Here is a 21655-nt window from a genome sequence, read left to right as displayed (position 1 = left end):
GTACTTTGAAACGTTAAATCATTTTGGTGACTAGATTTGTTAGAAATCGTAGTTGACCAAAATACCACAACCACTTCAATGAAAGTTTTAAGACTAAACGAATAAATTGAAGAGTAGTCTTCATGAAATTAAATTTTTGCTTCTCTAAGCAAAGACTCATTGAAATGAGTGAGAGCATTCTCTTAAACCGTTAAGTAAGGGATGAGGTTCAAAGAAGTAAAATTAGAATGGAATTGATACAAGGTAATGTTAAAAGTAAAGTTATTGAGAATAACAATACTAAACCTAACAATCCCGACCTATAAAGTTTCCATTGTCTTAATTGTTGGACGCTAGAAAGGAAACTACCCCAAATTATTGAAGAATCAACAAGATTAGTTGTGGGACATCTAATGGGAAATTATGCTAATACTACTTCGTCAATATTGGAAACCGGTGGTGGTTTTCATCATTGTATTTGATACATAGGATGATTAGAATATGACGACTAGCAACAATGATGTTGAGAGATAGAGTCATTGTGTAATCAATCTAGTTTTGGGTTTATAGTTGTACTTAATTATGACTATTAAGTGCATAAATTCTAAATAAGAATATAAACTTGTTAAGATACAAAGAGGTTTCACTTTTGTGACCCTATACACCACGATTTGATGTATGGCTAGCCCATTATCAAGGTGATTATATTCTAAACCAAACTAGAATGATATATCATGAAGATGATGCAAGACTCAAATTGGTAACCCAAGATTAAACCTTAGATTCTCGAATGATGAACGCAAAGAGTTATTGAGTACTCTTGAAACCATTAGATCTTATGGTATATGCGTATCTTGTATTCAAAGCAAGATGTCTCGTGCCTTTTGGTTGAAAAGGAGATCGAGGTTGTAAATAATTGATCCAAAAATAGGTTGATCATTTTCTTTTACCAACGATTTAAGTTGACGCTAATATGTTCACTTAATAAGGTAAATAGAGAAATCTTTGAAGAAGTTCAAAGAGTTCAAAGAATCACGATTTAGTCGTGATGGGATCATCAAAGCGAAGACTTTGATATAAGCCAAAGGAAATGTGATATAGTATCACAAGTTAATCTCTCTTAGCACATATTATGGGATAATGTGTGGTTGGATAAAGAAATCAAACGCTATTCGATATGGTTTGGACTTCAATCAAGTTACTTTGAGTTACTTGATCCTTTTGGGGATTTTATCATTTTGTCTAAATTATTTTTCCACTAAATCTAAAATGAATCATATGAGATATGAAATGGTAGGGTACCATGTATGTAAGTTTTCAAAAGAAACAAATGCTCATTTTTCCTTACTATAATCACGAGTACAACGGGATTGTGGCTCGTGAAGCTGTCTTCTAGAATACAAGTTTATTTCTAGAAGACAGAGTGGGAGAAATTATTCAAGAGCCACAAATAATGTTATGTCGCAAGAAACTGGTCTTTCTTGGCTACATGAGACGTTTTGTGTAAAACGTTGTTTCTTCAAAACCTAGGAGGTTGAAGTCATCACTTGTTGAAGATGATGAATTAGTGTTACTTTTAGTAAGTAAATAGCTTGTAACTTACAAAGAAATTGTTTGATTCAAGTTGATTACTTCTGGAAAGTAATGAACATATGACTTACATGAGAGTTTTTAAGTCACAACTCAATAGAAGGCTTAGAGCCATGAAAATACGAAATAAATTCCAAGTGAATTGTTAGATATCAAAGCTTGATTGGTAGAAAAGGGTTTTGCACTAGTTGAAATGCTTAAGTCTATTTGGATCTTCTTAGGGATTGTGTTTCATTATGAGATATATAGCGAGTGAATCTAAAACCCACTTCTTCAATTAGAAGGAATGTATTCAATACATGTCTTGAGTTTTGTAGATTCTTGCAATCCTAAGATAATGTGAAACTTAAGAGAGGGTCTTGAGTAGGACATCAATGAGTTGGAATCAATGATTTAATCATGGTATAAAAATTTTCCCGATAAGTCGAGAAGTTGTGTTTATACATGAAGTTTAGTGGGAGTTACGGAAATTTTAGTAGTCTTATATGTGGATGACATATTGATCATTGCGAATGATTTAAGACTTGGAGTAATATAATACATCTTTAATATCCAGATTTATGTAGATAAATCTACATGATATTAGCGTCAAATAAGAAGTCTTATGTTGATAAGATTCATAATTAGTTCAATCAAGTTGAACATATTTGATTAATATCCAGATTTATGTAGATAAATCTACATGATATTAGCGCCAAATAAGAAGTCTTATGTTGATAAGATTCATAATTAGTTCAATCAAGTTGAACATATTTGATTAATATCCAGATTTATGTAGATAAATCTACATGATATTAGCGTCAAATAAGAAGTCTTATGTTGATAAGATTCATAATTAGTTCAATCAAGTTGAACATATTTGATTGATTCCATTTGCTTCCGCTGCCGGATCAATTAAATGAGTAATGATGTATAGTACTTCATATACTTTGAGTATGATGAATTGTTTCAAATCGAATTTAGTAAAAGTTACCAAGTAAGCCATAAAGATTACCCTTAAGTGCTTGCAGAAGAATTAAGGATGTAAAGCAAAGTGTTTTTGATGCAATTTTGTGTAAGGGTGTTACAAATGACAATTGACAATTGAGATTGCGCATGGTTTCCGACAAAACCATAATCAAAACACATTAGGATGGTTAAGATACCATTGCGGCTATGTTATTTAAGAAATAGATTTTCTAGATTCGTTCTAGGCAATAAAGAACAATGAGAAATATTTACAACGGAAAATTGAGTACACTTGCAATCATGAGATGTGCGAGAGGGATGGGTCCCGCACACTGTGAAAACAGTGGAAGCTATTCTAAGATTAGAGAGCTTATGTCTAGATTGGATCTAGACACGTACTCAGAAAGTTTTGTAATGCAAATGTATACATTACAAAGGAAAACGAGTATGTAGTAAGGTTGAGTAAGGTACAAGAAGCGGATAAAACCTACTAACCAAAGCCTTCTCATAGGCTTAACATGATGAGTCATGTCATATGTCATTTCAATTGCATTGAGATGAACAACTACATATAAAATTAAAATGGATTATAAAATATGAAGTAGTAATCAGGTATTGACTATTCATATGTAATAATCACATTTGTCGTTCGAGTTTTTAAATCTAAAAAAACTCCTTTTATACTTTGTTACATCCAAACGGATTATAGAGACAATATTGAACCCCGTTAAAGTGAACCCGGATTAACATGGTATTCGCCCATAGTCGCTTGTATGAGGTGACGTCTCGAAGTGACTAGAGTGTGATGCGATTGATGGCAAGTTCAAGTTCCATAGAGTCATATGAGAATGACTAGTCGATCACATAGGCAGCTTGTTAGGAACACTTTGTCGGGCTAATGACCGCTTATAGAGTTCTGGCAAATTTATATAGCCTCGTCGTGGCGAGAGCTACTATAGTATTCTAATGAGTCAATTCTTTTGACAAAAGACTGTTCACCTAAGGTGGCACAGTTTCAGATTAACTTTGATTTATGTTACTACGACCTTCGTAAATGGGGTCAAATGGGCATATTTTGGGTTATGATGGCTGTGGCTAGTCGAAGGGAATAAGTGCGATAGAAATTTTTCACCCCTTGTCAGGGTTATAAAAATATCTCAGGGCCACTCGAGGAGTAATGAACTGGAAATGCGTGGCCACGCTCGGAAGGTATCTATGGTAGATAAATCCAGTCAATTAGTTATTCTCCAGATCGAGGAAACCACTCTCGATATGATCACTTGCAAGTACGACCTGAAAGACACCTTGCATTGAGTGGGAGATAATAATAGGATAAGAGAATTGGTGACGCACACTTGTCGAGGACAAGTGGGAGATTGTTGTAATATGTGTCCTCCGACAATAATGCGATCACGACTGTCGATCATGATGATCACATGTTTAAATCTCGTTTTAAGAATACATGTGGGATGTAATATTTTACAGTCAACTGGTCCACACATATCGGTAATGATTGGTGACTAGAGTTTTACATTCTTTGCGTCGTGCGACGGTGGTGATCAGTTGATCCCCTTAGGTCATACCTATAGGGAAATACTCTTAATTGATTATTTAATTAATCGTATGCCGATACGAGTTAATTAAATCGCTTAAAATTGACGGATGATTTTGTGAGTAAAGTTAACGTGTCTTATTGTAATTTGATTAAATGAGATACGGTCTAAGTAATCGAATTGTTTTATTACTTAGATAAAATTATTGTTTACGAAACAATTGAAATTGAAATTGAATGAATAATTTATTATAAATACAAGATATTGTAATTTATAATTTGATAAACCGTTTTGGCACAAGTAATTACGAATTACTAGTCGATTTTGTATATGACAAATTTTATGAGTATGTTGATTTTTAATATGTTAAAAATACATTACAATTTCACATGTCAAGTAACATGTCAGATATGTCACAATTGACAAATGACAAAATAAAGTTTATATAGTGTTTTTATTATAAGTGGAAAACACAATGATTAATACTAACTAGTAGCCATGCAAGCCTACACTTCTTGGGAAGAAAGTTGGATCCATGCATTGGCTCCCCAATAAGACCCCCTCACCGGTTTTCCATGTTGAATAACAATATGGATTTCTCAATTATTCATTTTTTCATAACTACACCTAAAATTTTTCTAGTGTAAGAAAAAGAAATATTCTCTCTACCATTTTTGGAAAACTTAGAGAAATAAAAACTCACATATCTCTCCTCTTGGCCGAAATTTTCAAGAGGAAATACACAATATTTTTGTGCCAATTTTATAGTAAGACTTATATTATTTCTAGTACAAAATAATATTAGTTATTAAGAGATTTCCTTGGGTATTCACATTTGGGAGAGGTTCTAATTTGGACCTTTTGTTCATCCATTTTAAGGAAAGCTCAAGAACTAACAAATAGGTGAATTTGTTGGTGCCCATTAATCCGAAACATCATAGTAAGAAGTGACGATTTCTTCTCTACTATTGTTTTAGTTTGCATGCATAAGATCTAGCTTTTATTTTATGACTAAATAAATCTTTTCATATATGAATATGTAAATTAATGAGATTAATAAATCCAACATAAAGAACAATGAGAAATATTTACAACGAAAATTGAGTACACTTGCAATCATGGGATGTGCAAGAGGGATGAGTCCCGCACACTGTGAAAACAGTGAGAGCTATTTTAAGGCAAGAAAGCCTATGTCTAGATTGGATCTAGACACGTACTCAGAAAGTTTTGTAATACAAATGTATACATTACGAAAGGAAAACAAGTATGTAGCAAGGTTGAGCAGGGAGTTGCTAAGACCTACTTCCAATGCCTATTTGTGGACAAGGCCCTCGGGAACTGCGTCCGCGGGATCCACACTAGGCATAATCGACTCGAGGTTCTTTCGAATCGAATTAAGACAAATTAGAGTCGCCACCAAGTTTTTTGGGAACTTGGAACCGTTCAAGTCAACTTTACACCTTTCATCGAAAAGCATAAAGCCAATCGACTACAAGTGATTAAAGATAAAGACTTGTACCCTATATAACTCGATTTGAATGACTCTCGTAATCCAATGGTATTTAGACGGATCCACAAACCATAGATCTTGAGTAAGGGGTGAGGGTACGTGTTAGGAAGCCCGTAAGGACACCTAACCCCGCCCGTCAATAACGGCCTCTACTAAGTCAAGTGTCGGATTTCAAACAAGGTCATAGCTACTACGATATATGATATGCAAACATCGTTTTTATAACCCTAACATGTGAAGTTTCTATGTCGATTTAGATGCAACTAAACTAACTTTGTCAAAGTTGTAATTTAGCATGTGGGTTGATTGATCTAACAACATATAAACGAAACAAACAAGGCTTGATGGGAATGGGGGAGCCGTTGGGATCTACCCTATTACAACCCAGGCATTTCATGCCGACACAACGATAAATTAAAGATACAACTCAATCTAAAATACAATGCTATACACAAAACCATACACGACACATTACACGGCCAATTCGGCCTAGGGAAACATGCACAAGGGGGGTGGCCCACGGCTTACATGACTCACGGCCTTGGGTCACTCCTCGTGATGCGTGCTTTCACTTAATCTTATCGAATTAGACATAGGGCCACACACCAAAGCATGCATTAGAATAAATCGGGCCATGTCGCTTTAAACAACATGCGATTTACTACGCTCTTACATGAATTAGAGCACAACCATCTAACCAAACAAGACTAAGGTTTTTAGAAATCATTTGACTCGATGACGAAAAACTAATTACAAACAAATTACCAAACACGACTCGATAAACAAAGTAATTACGAGATACGAAATAACGAGATAAAGATAAGCAAAAAACGAGAAAAGGACTACAAAGACACGGCCAAACACGGCCTATACATTCTAGCCTACCCTAATCCTTAGGTTAGATTCATTAGGTTAGATAGATGATTGCGAAACGGGTTAGGAAACGAGTTAGAAAACAAGTTAGAAACGACGTTGATCGATTGAGATGATGTCACGCGAATGTGTATTCTACACGGCCTAAAGGGGTCAAATTAGGTCAAGTTCGCTAATTAAATTAACTCGTCGAGTGTTAATAAGAAGGTGCTAATCACGCACTCTTATACTAGCGAGAAATTATGTGAAAGAGAGAGATGCATTCAATTAAGTTCGAATTGTTAGTTGATTTTAATGCTTGTGGGAAAAACCACCTAACGTGTCTAATTAGGTTATTAAATTGATCTAATATCATCTAAAAGAGTCATATGTTAATAATCAGAGGTCGAACTGACATGCGAAGGGTCCTAGGGTATATCGAATTGGTCGAAACAAACGAAGGGTCAAAAGCGAGGAACGGAGTTAGAAATCGTTTTATTAATACCCTACCTTGAACACGAGGATATGTAAATGAGATGGGGGATACGACCGACTGATGTAGCGGATTTCTTTCCCATCTCAATTCAACGCGGGTGTTCGTGGTGGTACTTTAACTCATACTCGGACTAAACTAGTTTCATAGTTAATGATATTAAACGATAAACAAAACGATAAACAAAACAAAACGAAACGATAAAAAACAAACATAAAAGAACGAAATAAAAGGGAGAAGAGGAGGATTTGATACACCCTCAACCTACATGTATCGTTGACACCGTCTTGGGTCGTAATCGATTGAGATTTTGTCTCGAGAGGCCGTCGTCGACGAAGGAACAAAGCAACAACACGTTTTTTTGCAAATCTGGACAACAACTTTCAAACTGCGATTTCTCACTCGTTTCACGGTGAAAATTAGATTTAAAAGATGTTTTGGAAACTAGAAAGAGAGGAGAACAGATATCTTAAAACAATCCCTGCTTGTCTTGAGTTATTGGGCACGAAAAACGAGCACAAACAGAACTGGACAGACAGGAAAAGCCGCGAAAACAGAGTGTATAACACTCTGTTTTTCGAGGGGATTCGTGTACTCTCAAGGGCAATTTGGCTCGTAAATCTTCGTCTAAGATGCACGTGGATGTTGTATGGTTAATTTGGAACAAGAAACTCGAATTTTAATGAAGGTTTGATGGTTGAACGAACGGTTTCAAAGAGGACACACAAACTGATTCTCAGTTTGTAAGTCGGTTTTGTCGAGGGTTTTTGGGAGGCAATTAGGGTTTGTTTCTGGAGTTTAAAGCTTGTGAGTGACGGTGGTATGTATGGATAACTTAGAGGAATGAATGTATGGTGGAGGGGAGGTATTTATAGGGAGTTAAAGTAGGGTAAAAGAGAGCAACAAGCAGTCGGGCTGCTCTGTTTCGCTGCTGCTGTCCAGCAGCTTTCGTGAGCTGGTATAGGGTTTTGGAGGGGTGTTTCTTGGTGTTTAAGCTAGGGTAATATGGGTAGGATACTAGGGTATGGTTTAGGGTTAATGGACACGGGTTTAAGTGGTGTTTGGAGCGGGTTTGGGGCTTGGTAATGCTGAACACGGGTAAGGGAAAGGGTTGGCTGCGCGGGCTGTTTGGGACGGGTTATTAGCTGGATTGGAGGGAGTTTGGACGGGTTTGTGGAAGGGGTTAGGGCCTGGTTATGAGGGTGAGTGATGGGCTGGGTTATGGGTCAAGAGTTGGCTTGAGTTTGCTTCAAAAACCGTGCTCAAATCGAGTTTAAAAAACGAGCTCAAAATCACGTATAAAATCGTTGTAAAAAATCGAGTTCTTCAAATACGGTTTATAAAACGATTTAAATTGATTTTTTCAAATCAAATAACTAAAGAATGATTTTTCAAATAAAAAAATATATTTTATTTTCAATAAAATAACTTAAGAAAATAAATTCGTCTTAAAATAATATTAACTTAAATATCATTTAAATTAATAAAATACTTCATCAACGACGCCCATTCTACATCGTAAAACGAGTTCCAAATAATGACAATGACAACTAATGAATACATGTGTCCTATCATCATCGGGTGTTTGTCGGGTTTTCTATAAATTCCAATATCGACGGATACGGGTATCTACAGAGCCCCCACTTTGACTGAGGCTTGGAGAAGGCGAAAGTCAAAGTATACCCCAGGTCCCTCTCGACCTGAGGATTCCGCGGGTCGTTTATAGTCCATTAGACTTGCGTATATAAGCTTGCCAGCCATAAGAAGAGATCATACCTGAAACTCCGTTGTGGATTAACTCTTACTTCTGTTGCGTCGAATTATCATCGTTGGTCGTCGACCCATAAAATTGCATATATGGTGGGTTGAGCCTTATCCTTAGGCGCCTACGTATCCGTTTCTGACGGAATCAAACCCGCGTCGTAGTTCGACAGCTGCCGACACATGCCCAAAGTTTATCATCTGCTGGCGTTTGTCCAAAATTCATCATCTGCTGACATTTGCCCAAACTTTATCATCTGCTGGCACTTGTCCGAAATTCATCATTTGCTTTCAGCTACGGAATTCTTGCATTTCATACTCTTGTATTGAATTGAATTCTTGGTGGATGTCATCCATTTCATCTTGATAATGGTCTCTGAAGCCAACGGCTTCAGAGCCCCCTGTTTGTGATGGCTCTAAAGTCGAAGACTTTAGAGCCCCTAGTTGAAGCATATCCTGCTATATTTGAATCATAGAAAATGTACGAGCAATAATCATCACTTAAGCACATTTGGATCATCGATCCTAAAATTAGATCATTTGAAAGATTGGGTCATCGACCCGAAAATGGAATTTGAAAATTTTGAATAATTGGGTCATCGACCCGAATTTTGAATTTTGACATCATTTAGTATGTTGGGCCATCGACCCGAGGTTTGAAGCTGAAGTATTGGAATGTTGGGTCGTCGACCTGAAATTGAATTTGAAAGACTGGGTCATCGACCCGAAATTTGAACTTGTTGAAGATTTTGAATAATTGGGCCATCGCCCCAAATTTTGAATTTGACATCACTTATGATGTTGGGCCATCGACCCGAAATTTGAATTTGAAACGAATCATTTGGATGTTGGGTCGTCGACCCAAAATTTGATTTTGAACTTTGAGATTTGAACCTTGACTTGAAATGTACCACTACTTGGATCATCTATCCCATAATTCGCAAAAAGTTTTTGAAATTTCGGAATTCTGAAAAATTTGGCATTTTGAAATCGAACCTTGACGGGTGAGCATGAAATACGACTCCGACACTCTGTATGACTCGTAAATAACGTGGGCGTAGCCCGCTACCGTAAAACAAAAAAGGAAAATAAAACCGTAAGTGTGCACGAGTTTTAATTCAATTATTGACTCGCTGGGGGTAGAAATGTAAATTGGCCATTCCGGCGCCAAAGATGGCAAATGGAAATCACAAGGTCGTCGACTTGGGAAAGAGATATCGTATGGCATGGGCATGCTCCCGAGGGCGCATGGGAATCACTTGGCATTGACAAGGAGGATTAAACTCACAGAGCAACAACGTTGGTTTTGCCCAGACACTAAACACGGTCTAATTTTATGAGAACAGTTGGACTTCACACATCACTCTTGTTGGGAACATTCCGCCACTCTTTTCCTCGCCTCCTTTCTTTTCAGCGAGTATTCATCATTTCTTGCCACCGCCTTCTTTCTTTTCAGCGGGCTTTTACTATTTTTCTTCCACGCCTTCTTTCTTTTCAGCGGGTTTTTCATATTTTCTGTTCCCAACACAAACCTACATCTATATGACTCGGCATCTTTGCCTAAACCGTTCGATAAAGCTCATTCCGAGACTTGACATTACTCATCTGAACCTATATCCATATCCTAACCTACATCGAGTGCTAAGACCGACTCAAACAAAGGTGGCTTCATTTGGACTTGGTTAAGACCCGTAAGAAACCTACAAGATGACAACTTGGATGATGGGTGGATTGAATCCCTTATTCTGAAGGACTGCCTACGTATTCGCGTGGAGCGAAATCAAATCCGACGTAGTTCGATCGAGGTGCATTAAATTGGCATTTTGATTGTGTGTACACACTCGAAGGTTTCACCTAAGGTATCATGTCATATCCCATTCTAGCCTGTAAGGTACCGTTAAATCTCGTGTTTGGGGTTAGGTGTAAAAGGCTTGGATCTTTTGGGATGTGGAGCTTGGTAATAACAAGTTGGAATGGTTAACCATCATTCTGAAGGTTTGTTTTGTGGTGCTAAGGCCAAGGGCTATGGCTGCTGATGTGGTTGGAATGGGTGTCTCGGGTTTGATGAACCACGAGTGCAAATGGGTTGAAAAAAATGATGTGGGTTCAAATTTCCATGTTTGGACCCTAAAGGCTGGGTGTAACAACACAAGCGGAATGATTCTCAAAATTCCCGACTATCCCCTTGTAACTGTCTCAGGAAGGACTTAGGGGTAAAGAGGTTACTACTTAAGCTTTTGGGCTTCGCCCATTGAACTTCAACTATGGGTACTTGACTTGACTTCTGGCTTCCGTAACTTCGACATTCAACCAAAAATATTTTGCAATAACTTCAACATTTTTTTTTCCTTTTTCTTTTTCTTTCATCACTTTTCTTTTTCTTCTTTCTTTTTTTCGTCTCTTTTTTCTTTTTTTCTTTTTTTTTTTTCTTTTTCTTCCTGAAAATGATCTTCCACCCATACTGCTTGTTACCATTGAATTCACACTGAAAACTGGGCTTCGCCAATTAAATTGGGTTAGAACTAAAAATTCCTTGTTAAAATGGGTTGGTCTCTTCTCTCTTCGAGATGGGATGATTTTGTGGGGAAAAGGCTTGCCTTCCGTCATCGTTGATAGGGGAAACAAGGAGCTAGTCCGGGTTCGTCATAGAATCATTTAAAAGCTTGTCATAAGCACTGGTTCTGATGGAGGTTTTCTACCGCCAGACATGGAATAGATAAAGGAATCAAACACGGGATCCTAGTGTACCTTACATTTTGAAATGGGACATATTTCTACCCCAGGGATCCCTTTGAGTGTGTTGTGCATTTTTATCATGCTTCGGAATGATTGAGGATTGGAAACAAGACTTATTTGGAAACGAAACTGCAACTTTTATTGGAATGACACATGCTTAATAGACTCGAAGGAACGATTCCTAGGACACACCCTAGGACATCGCGGAACAAACGACTCAAATTCAAGAAAGAAAAGTCCTAGACTTGACTCAACTAAGATTAGGAAACAGATCCCGACTCATAATTTTCAAATCTGGTCTTGAGCTTTTCCTTGTTCAGATGTCAGCTTAGATGCTCGGCTCTTGTCCTTGATCCCTTTGATGGTCGGCCTACATCCCGAGGTAGTCCTCTGAGGATCTACGCCAATGGTGAAGGTTGGTGAATCGAATTGTCTTTTATTAACTTCGTTAATAAGAGGAGTACATTCTAGAGCAAGACTCCCGACTTGAATTTCATTCTTCGGGTTTGGCAAGAATTCAAAACAATTCACAAATGTTTTCCCGATAAACACCCCTTTCAAGTGACATGGGCGGATAAGATGGGAATAATCGATATTGTCTTCGACAGAAACAAAGTTGGCGTGATCGCCAAATGGATTGGTGATATTATTGGGTTTAACAGTTGGGATCGGGAGTGTTCCATTCTCAATCATGTCTTGGATTTCGTGCTTCAGTCGATAGCACCTTTCAGTATCATGGCCTTTCCCTTGATGAAAGGCACAGTAGGCATTTGGTTTATACCATTTACCTTGTTGATCAGCGGGAGGGTCTGGAGTTGGACCAATAGGCTTCAGCTTTCCTTGGGCTATGGGCCTTTGGAGAGCGTATGTATAAGTGCATCCAATATCGGTGAATGCCCTAGGTGTTTGGCGCTGCGACTTCTTCGATTGCCCTTCTAAGAGATTGATGGCTTCATCAATATGGGTCGTTGCTGGGGCCTTGGCCTTAGACGATGAGGCCCCTTGGTACCCTTTCGGCTTTTGCCCTCGCCCTTATGACATCATCTTCTACCTTTATCCCGATTCTTATCAATTCTTTGAAAGAACCAAAATTCTGGTATTTAAGAGCATTACGGTAAACATGTCGTAGATTCTTTACGAACTTATCTACCATTTCAACTTCATCAGGCTTCTTGGCTAATTTCACGCTTTCAGCGCGCCATCTTGCAAGGAATTCAGTAAAGCCTTCCTTTTCTTTCTGTGTCATAACCTCTAGCGTTCTTATATTGGTCCGAATCTCGACATTGTCAGCATAGTGCTTACAAAACTCCACCGTGATATCTTCGAAGGTAGGGAAGTTCTTAAGGTCCAGATTATAGAACCACGCCTTCGGATGTTCATCCAGAGATTGAGCGAAAATTTCAGAGAGCATGTCAGCAGGTACTCCCTTCAGTGCTAAATACCCCTTATAGGCCTTAACATGGTGGACCGGATCTTCTGTGCCCTTAAACTTTGGGATATCAGTGAGTACCATGTTTGTGGGGAACTTATCCTGAATTGGGGCATAGGCTCTAGCATTTTCGTAATGGATGTTCTTCCCCTGGGAGAGTTTCAGACGGTCCTCAATGAACTTGAACCGTTTCTCCAGATCTGTCAGAGGTGGGTGTGGACAGCGGGCCGCCCACGGGGGCGCTTGGTGAGAAACGAGGGACAAGCGTTTGCATTTTGTAAGGAGTCGCCACCAATTTTTATGGGAAATTGGAACCGTTCGAATACCTCGTGTCATGTCAAGACACAAAGTAGTGACATGAACACTAAGCAATCGTTACCCTTAGCATTCTATGTCTAGAATGACTCTCGTGGATGCCAATGAACACGGGTGCTCACGGAGATCTGGAGTAAGGGGTGAGGGTACGTATTAGGAAGCTCTTTTGATCGAACACCTAATCCCGCCCGCCTCGATAGCGGCCTCTACTAATGATTAGGGAAGTTTATTCGTACTCGATATATCGTCGGCTATATGCATGCAATGCAACATCCATAGATTAATCCTAACATGTGAGAATTAGGCTAAGTCGGTTGACAATTAATTAACATACAATTTATGTCGAAGTCGGATTTAATGTTCAATTACATGTGAAAAACATACAAATGAATAAAAGAAATACAAAAGAAAATACAACAATGAAAATCACATTGAGATAGGTGATTTATGTCGAAAATACCTTTAAAACGGATAATTTGAGAAAAAGGAATAAAAGGACAAAAAGGATAAATAAAATTAATAAAAGACGAACAGAAATTAACGTGATATTACGGATAATAGTTGATTACGTAAACTAAACAAACTAGGTCAAGGCAGAAAAGGAGTTCAGAGGCAGAAATCATCCTGGAACAGCGCAGCGAGAGCGCCCTGCGGAAGAGGCGCGGCGATTCTTTGCGTCTGTTCCAAGGGTGAGTTCTGGCTGTGAAGCCGGAACTGCAAATCGTTAATGTTAATTGTTAATTTAAGGATTGATTAGATTATTCGACTCGGATGGAAGTGATTTAATGTATTAATTACATGTGAATGATGGTCATAAAAACAGTAAACATGGGTAAGACGGAATTAAACGGATTAATTATGTGAAGGGACGATGTTAATGAATGAGATTAATGAATTACAAACAAACTAAACAATTAATTAGACTAAACATGATGAATGATGACGAATTAACAATGAATATGGATGCAAATATATCAATGACGAACCCCAGAAACCCAATATGAACAAATTGAACTTCTAAAATCCGGGTTTGAATATCAATGACGAAAACCCGTAAATATTGATTATTTAGGATTTAAGTCGGAACAATGATGAATTAAACATGTTAATGATGAATGAATAATATACATATGAAATTATTAATGATGATGTGAACGAATCAACGGAAAACAATTGAAAGCAAATATAAACGAAAGCGAATTACGAGGGGGCGAAGAAGAAGAAAAGAAGCGAGAAGCTGGCGGCCTCACGAAGAGGCGCGGCAGAACTACGCTCCTTCGAAGAGGCGCGGCGATTCTTTGCGTCTTTTCTCGACGTCATCTCGGAAATCCGCAAAAACAGAGTTTTAAAGCACGGTTTTAGAAATCGGTTTTAATGGTGTTTTCGACATAAACCTTACAATGATGATACGATAAAGTAAAATACAATAAATAAAAGAGGATTATACACCCTCAGACTTACATGTTGACGAAACGAGATGAACTAAGATAATCGACTAGTGAATGCTCGACGCGAATGCAAGGAAAGAGTGCCCTCGTAAGAGGAAAACGATTAATTGATTAAATTGATTGAGTGTAGTTGGTCAAATTGGTCGGTCATGCAACGGAGAGGCTGGTACCCGGAAAGATCCGAGCTTACGTGGTCGGAAGTCCAAGCACGTAGGCGCCAATTAGTAAGAACGAAGTCTAGAATGCAAAGGGAGAAGAGAAGGGCGGACACTCGCGTGAGAAATATGAGGAACGAAAGCTCCTATTTATACTAATCACGTGAAGGAATAGGGTTTCGGAGACTCTTTGGAAGTGAATCTCGGAAAGATATAAAAAAGATACGTAAATCATGCAAAGAAGGGCCTGGGAAGAGGCGCAGCAGCCACTGCGTCCCTTGGAAGAGCGCGCAAAGACTGCGTACTTTCCCGTGGAGGTTTCCTCCTGAGAAGAAAGATTTCCGTGTTTGAGTTATGGTAGGACGGAAATAATTCGATTATCTTTCGAATATTACGGGATATTATTTGCCAAAAGATAAAATTTGTGAAATATGGAATAGAAATATCCGGAACATTCCAGAACATTCTGACTCGGGATTTAACAGCTATCAGAAAATGGAGACGGTTTTTGACCCGGACTCCGAATGTACTCTAATTACTGCCAAAACGACCGTATCAGGACGTAGATGACAACTAAGAGGTCGACATTAATATTTGAGCAAACACTTGACGATAATCTTACGAACTGTCACAAATCGTTCCGCGAATCAAACATGCGGCCCAATCATCACCGGGTGGTTTGCGGGAGGTGCAGAAACGAGGTGTCTACAGTGGGGTAGATGAAGAGGAATCTTCACCCAGCTTGGATTCGATCACATCCATTCTGGCCATCATGAGGTTCACGGCCTCAGTGAGTTTGTTAACAACATCTTCCATTGCTTGAAGTCGGGTTTTTGGCGGCCTTTCTACAAGAAAACCCCGAACTGAGTCAATATTCGAATGTAAGAGCCTCTGCACACTTAAGGACACGACACCAACTTGACTTAAACAAAGACTCTACTTTAGACTGACTAACCAAAAGGTTCGGCTCACGGTTGGATTTAGACCTTGATTCATTTTGGACTCGACAAAACGACACGGTCCGAACCATCACAATTCGGTTCTAAACTGGACTCGGTGTGACTAAACCCGTGATTGGACTAACATAGCCCATAGGTTCGCATGAAATGTCCACAATGGCCTAGCTTGGACGTTTCTGTGGACTATCCTAGACAAAAAGGTGGACCAACATGACTCGAATCCCAAGAGGTGAGCTTGGGCGACCCAACAAGGCCGGGTTCTAGACTCTCGGGGCAAAACACGCCTAGCCTAACACGGCCAGGGCCCGGACACGACTCGACGCATTTCATGCTTGGTTAAGGTTCGAGAAATATTTTGGATTGAATTTGAAAAAAACGAATGATCGATTTGAAAATGAGATTTCAAATGGGCAGCATGCCGGCTATAAAAGCTTATTTTGGGCCGAAAAAATTCTAGTCCTACTTGGGCAGCATTCCGCGTTTTTAAAACCATGCTATTTTGAAAGTAAGTTGTTCAAAAGTTCGATTTTGAAATTGATACGGAAAGTTTTGAAAAGACTCAGGAAATTCATTTCGCACATTGTCATTCTCATGTTATAAGGATGTATGCTCCTAGACATCTCTAAGTCTCGGCAAGTCTTCTACAAGAAGGTCTATGCCCTCCATCCTTTTTGGGTCTTATAGAGCAAGGGCCTTTAGGTAGAGTACCTAGAAGAGCATCCCCACCATCAAGAACCACGACGAGGCGGAGCGGAAGCAAGCAATGTGCGAGTTCCTGGCATAGTGGGACGTCGCCCTCCACGCATCACAAAGAAACGCTGGGACGGCCCGGGAAAGTCCTTAAGGGTTTATGCATGAATCATAGCACTATGAGTAATGTTTTACTTTCCAATACTTTCTTTTCAAGTTTCACCTCGGAGGAAAAGACCCTAGAAACAAAGTGTAACTAGTCCTCTTTTCCCCAGCGGAGTCGCCAAACTGTGGACAAGGCCCTCGGGAACTGCGTCCGCGGGATCCACACTAGGCATAATCGACTCGAGGTTCTTTCGAATCGAATTAAGACAAATTAGAGTCGCCACCAAGTTTTTGGGAACTTGGAACCGTTCAAGTCAACTTTACACCTTTCATCGAAAAGCATAAAGCCAATCGACTACGAGTGATTAAAGATAAAGACTTGTACCCTATATCACTCGATTTGAATGACTCTCGTAATCCAATGGTATTTAGACGGATCCACAAACCATAGATCTTGAGTAAGGGGTGAGGGTACGTGTTAGGAAGCCCGTAAGGACACCTAACCCCGCCCGTCAATAACGGCCTCTACTAAGTCAAGTGTCGGATTTCAAACAAGGTCATAGCTACTACGATATATGATATGCAAACATCGTTTTTAAAACCCTAACATGTGAAGTTTCTATGTCGATTTAGATGCAACTAAACTAACTTTGTCAAAGTTGTAATTTAGCATGTGGGTTGATTGATCTAACAACATATAAACGAAACAAACAAGGCTTGATGGGAATGGGGGAGCCGTTGGGATCTACCCTATTACAACCCAGGCATTTCATGCCGACACAACGATAAATTAAAGATACAACTCGATCTAAAATACAATGCTATAGACAAAACCATACACGACACATTACACGGCCAATTCGGCCTAGGGAAACGTGCACAAGGGGGGTGGCCCACGCCTTACATGACTCACGGCCTTGGGTCACTCCTCGTGATGCGTGCTTTCACTTAATCTTATCGAATTAGACATAGGGCCACACACCAAAGCATGCATTAGCATAAATCGGGCCATGTCGCTTTAAACAACATGCGATTTACTACGCTCTTACATGAATTAGAGCACAACCATCTAACCAAACAAGACTAAGGTTTTTAGAAATCATTTGACTCGATGACGAAAAACTAATTACAAACAAATTACCAAACACGACTCGATAAACAAAGTAATTACGAGATACGAAATAACGAGATAAAGATAAGCAAAAAACGAGAAAAGGACTACAAAGACACGGCCAAACACGGCCTATACGTTCTAGCCTACCATAATCCTTAGGTTAGATTCATTAGGTTAGATAGATGATTGCGAAACGGGTTAGGAAACGAGTTAGAAAACAAGTTAGAAACGACGTTGATCGATTGAGATGATGTCACGCGAATGTGTATTCTACACGGCCTAAAGGGGTCAAATTAGTTCAAGTTCGCTAATTAAATTAACTCGTCGAGTGTTAATAAGAAGGTGCTAATCAAGCACTCTTATACTAGCGAGAAATTATGTGAAAGAGAGAGATGCATTCAATTAAGTTACAGAATTGTTAGTTGATTTTAATGCTTGTGTCGAAGCCACCTAACGTGTCTAATTAGGTTATTAAATTGATCTAATGTCATCTAAAAGAGTCATATGTTAATAATCAGAGGTCGAACTAACATGCGAAGGGTCCTAGGGTATGTCGGATTGGTCGAAACAAATGAAGGGTCAAAAGCGAGGAACGGAGTTAGAAATAGTTTTATTAATGCCCTACCTTGAACACGAGGATATGTAAATGAGATGGGGGATACGACCGACTGATGTAGCGGATTTCTTTCCCATCTCTAGTCAACGCGGGTGTTCGTGGTGGTACTTTAACTCATACTCGGACTAAACTAGTTTCATAGTTAATGATATTAAACGATAAACAAAACGATAAACAAAACAAAACGAAACGATAAAAAACAAACATAAAAGAACGAAATAAAAGGGAGAAGAGGAGGATTTGATGCACCCTCAACCTACATGTATCGTTAACACCATCTTGGGTCGTAATCGATCGTAGATTTTGTCTCGAGAGGCCGTCGTCGACGAAGGAACAAAGCAACAACACGTTTTTTTGCAAATCTGGACATCAACTTTCAAACTGCGATTTCTCACTCGTTTCACGGTGAAAATTAGATTTAAAAGATGTTTTGGAAACTAAGAACAGAGGAGAAAAGAGATCTTAAAACAATCCCTGCTCGTCTTGAGTTATTGGGCACGAAAAACGAGCACAAACAGAACTGGACAGACAGGAAAAGCCGCGAAAACAGAGTGTATAACACTCTATTTTTCGAGGGGATTCGTGTACTCTCAAGGGCAATTTGGCTCGTAAATCTTCGTCTAAGATGCAGGTGGATGTTGTATGGTTAATTTGGAACAAGAAACTCGAATTTTAATGAAGGTTTGATGGTTGAACGAACGGTTTCAAAGAGGACACACAAACTGATTCTCAGTTTGTAAGTCGGTTTTGTCGAGGGTTTTTGGGAGGCAATTAGGGTTTGTTTCTGGAGTTTAAAGCTTGTGAGTGACGGTGGTATGTATGGAAAACTTAGAGGAATGAATGTATGGTGGAGGGGAGGTATTTATAGGGAGTTAAAGTAGGGTAAAAGAGAGCAACAAGCAGTCGGGCTGCTCTGTTTCGCTGCTGCTGTCCAGCAGCTTTCGTGAGCTGGTATAGGGTTTCGGAGGGGTGTTTCTTGGTGTTTAAGCTAGGGTAATATGGGTAGGATACTAGGGTATGGTTTAGGGTTAATGGGCACGGGTTTAAGTGGCGTTTGGAGCGGGTTTGGGGCTTGGTAATGCTGAACACGGGTAAGGGAAAGGGTTGGTTGCGCGGGCTGTTTGGGACGGGTTATTAGCTGGATTGGAGGGAGTTTGGACGGGTTTGTGGAAGGGGTTAGGGCCTGGTTATGAGGGTGAGTGATGGGCTGGGTTATGGGTCAAGAGTTGGCTTGAGTTTGCTTCGAAAACCGTGCTCAAATCGAGTTTAAAAAACGAGCTCAAAATCACGTATAAAATCGTTGTAAAAAATCGAGTTCTTCAAATACGGTTTATAAAACGATTTAAATTGATTTTTTCAAATCAAATAACTAAAGAATGATTTTTCAAATCAAAAAATATATTTTATTTTCAATAAAATAACTTAAGAAAATAAATTCGAATTAAAATAATATTAACTTAAATATCATTAAAATTAATAAAATACTTCATCAACGACGCCCATTCTACATCGTAAAACGACTTCCAAATAATGACAATGACAACTAATGAATACATGTGTCCTATCATCATCGGGTGTTTGTCGGGTTTTCTATAAATTCCAATATCGACGGATACGGGTATCTACACTATTCATAGGCTTAACATGATGAGTCATGTCATTTCAATTGGATTGAGATGAACAACTACATACAAGATCAAATTAGATTAAAGAATATGAAATAATAATCAGGCATTGACTATTCATATGTGATAATCGCATTTGTCGTTCGAGTTTTACTTTAAAACTCTTTTATTATGCTTTGTTACATCCAAACGGGTTGTATGACGATTGAACCCCGTTAAAGTGAACCCGGATTAACATAGTATTCGCCCATAGTTACTTGTATGAGGTGACGTCTCGAAGTGACTAGAGTGTGATGCGATTGATGGCAAGTTCAGTGCCATACAGTCATGTGAGATGACTAGTCGATCACATAAGCGGATATTAGGAACACTTTGTCGGGCGTTGATCGCTTATAGAGTTACAGCAAATTTATATAGCCTGGTCGTATCGAGAGCTACTATAGTATTCTAATGAGTCGATTCTTTTGACTAAAGACTGTTCGCCTAAGGTGGCACGATTTGGATTAACTTTGATTTGTGTTACTACGACCTTCGTAAATGGGGTCAAATGGGCATATTTTGGGTTATGATGGCTGTGGCTAGTCGAAGGGAATAAGTGCGATAGGAATTGTTCACCCCCTTGTCAGGGTTAAAACAATATCTCAGGGCCACTCGAAGAGTAATGAACTGGAAATGCGTGGCCACGCTCGGATGGTATCTATGGTAGATAACTCCGGTCAATCGATTATTCTCGGATCGAGGAAACCACTCTCGATATGATCACTTGCAAGTACGACCCGAAAGACACCTTGCATTGAGTGGGAGATAGTAATAGGACAAGAGAATTGGCGACGCACACTTGTCGAGGACAAGTGGGAGATTGTTGGAGTTAAGTGATCCCGACAATAATGCGATCACAATTGTCGATCATATTGATCACATATTTAAATCTCAAATAAAGAATACGTGAGGGATGATTTATTATTTATAATCAACTGATCGTCATTAATCGGTAATGATTGGTGACTAGAGTTTGACATTTGCGTCGTGTGACGGTGGTGGTCAGTTGATCCCTTAAGGTCACACCTAAAGGACAATTCCCTTAATGGATAAATTGATTAATTGTATGATGATACAAAGTGATCAAATCCTTAAAAGTGAACAATTTACTTGTGAGTGAGAATATTGATATCTTATTGTAATGGGATTAAATAAGATTTATTTTAGTAATAAAAATGCTTTGTTACTAAAATTGATTATTGTTTGAGAAACAATAGAGATAAGAATGAATGGTTGATTATAATTACAAGATGTTGTGAATTATAATTATATGACCCATTTTATTTATATGATCAAGTATCATTAGTCAATTTGTTGGATGTAATTTAATTAATTTATAAAATGATATTTATGTGATAAATATGCATTAAAATTAATTAATAACATGTAATATACTACATGTAACATATTGTGTGACAATTGACAAAATAAAATGGTAGTCCATTTTATGACATATGGACCGAATGGAGGGAGTATTTTGTGTGTGAGGATGACATTATTTTATGGGATAAATTAAACATCATCATAGCTAGTGCACACTAGCTTACACACCTAAGATATTGAGAAGACCAAAAGTAAAAGCAAGATGCCAATTTTGGCACCTAGCCCTTGCCCCCCAACCGGTTTTCCCCTCTTTTCTCCCTTAAGAGATTTGTTCTCTACTACCCATTATTCATTCATACAACAACAAATGCAAAGTTTGTTCTATATTCTCCTACTTCTCTCTAAACAAGTTTTA

This window comes from Silene latifolia, chromosome 7, assembly GCF_048544455.1.
Source record: "Silene latifolia isolate original U9 population chromosome 7, ASM4854445v1, whole genome shotgun sequence".
Classification (NCBI taxonomy): domain Eukaryota; kingdom Viridiplantae; phylum Streptophyta; class Magnoliopsida; order Caryophyllales; family Caryophyllaceae; genus Silene; species Silene latifolia.
The sequence above is the reverse complement of the archived record's forward strand: the minus strand, read 5'-3'. Positions refer to the sequence as shown.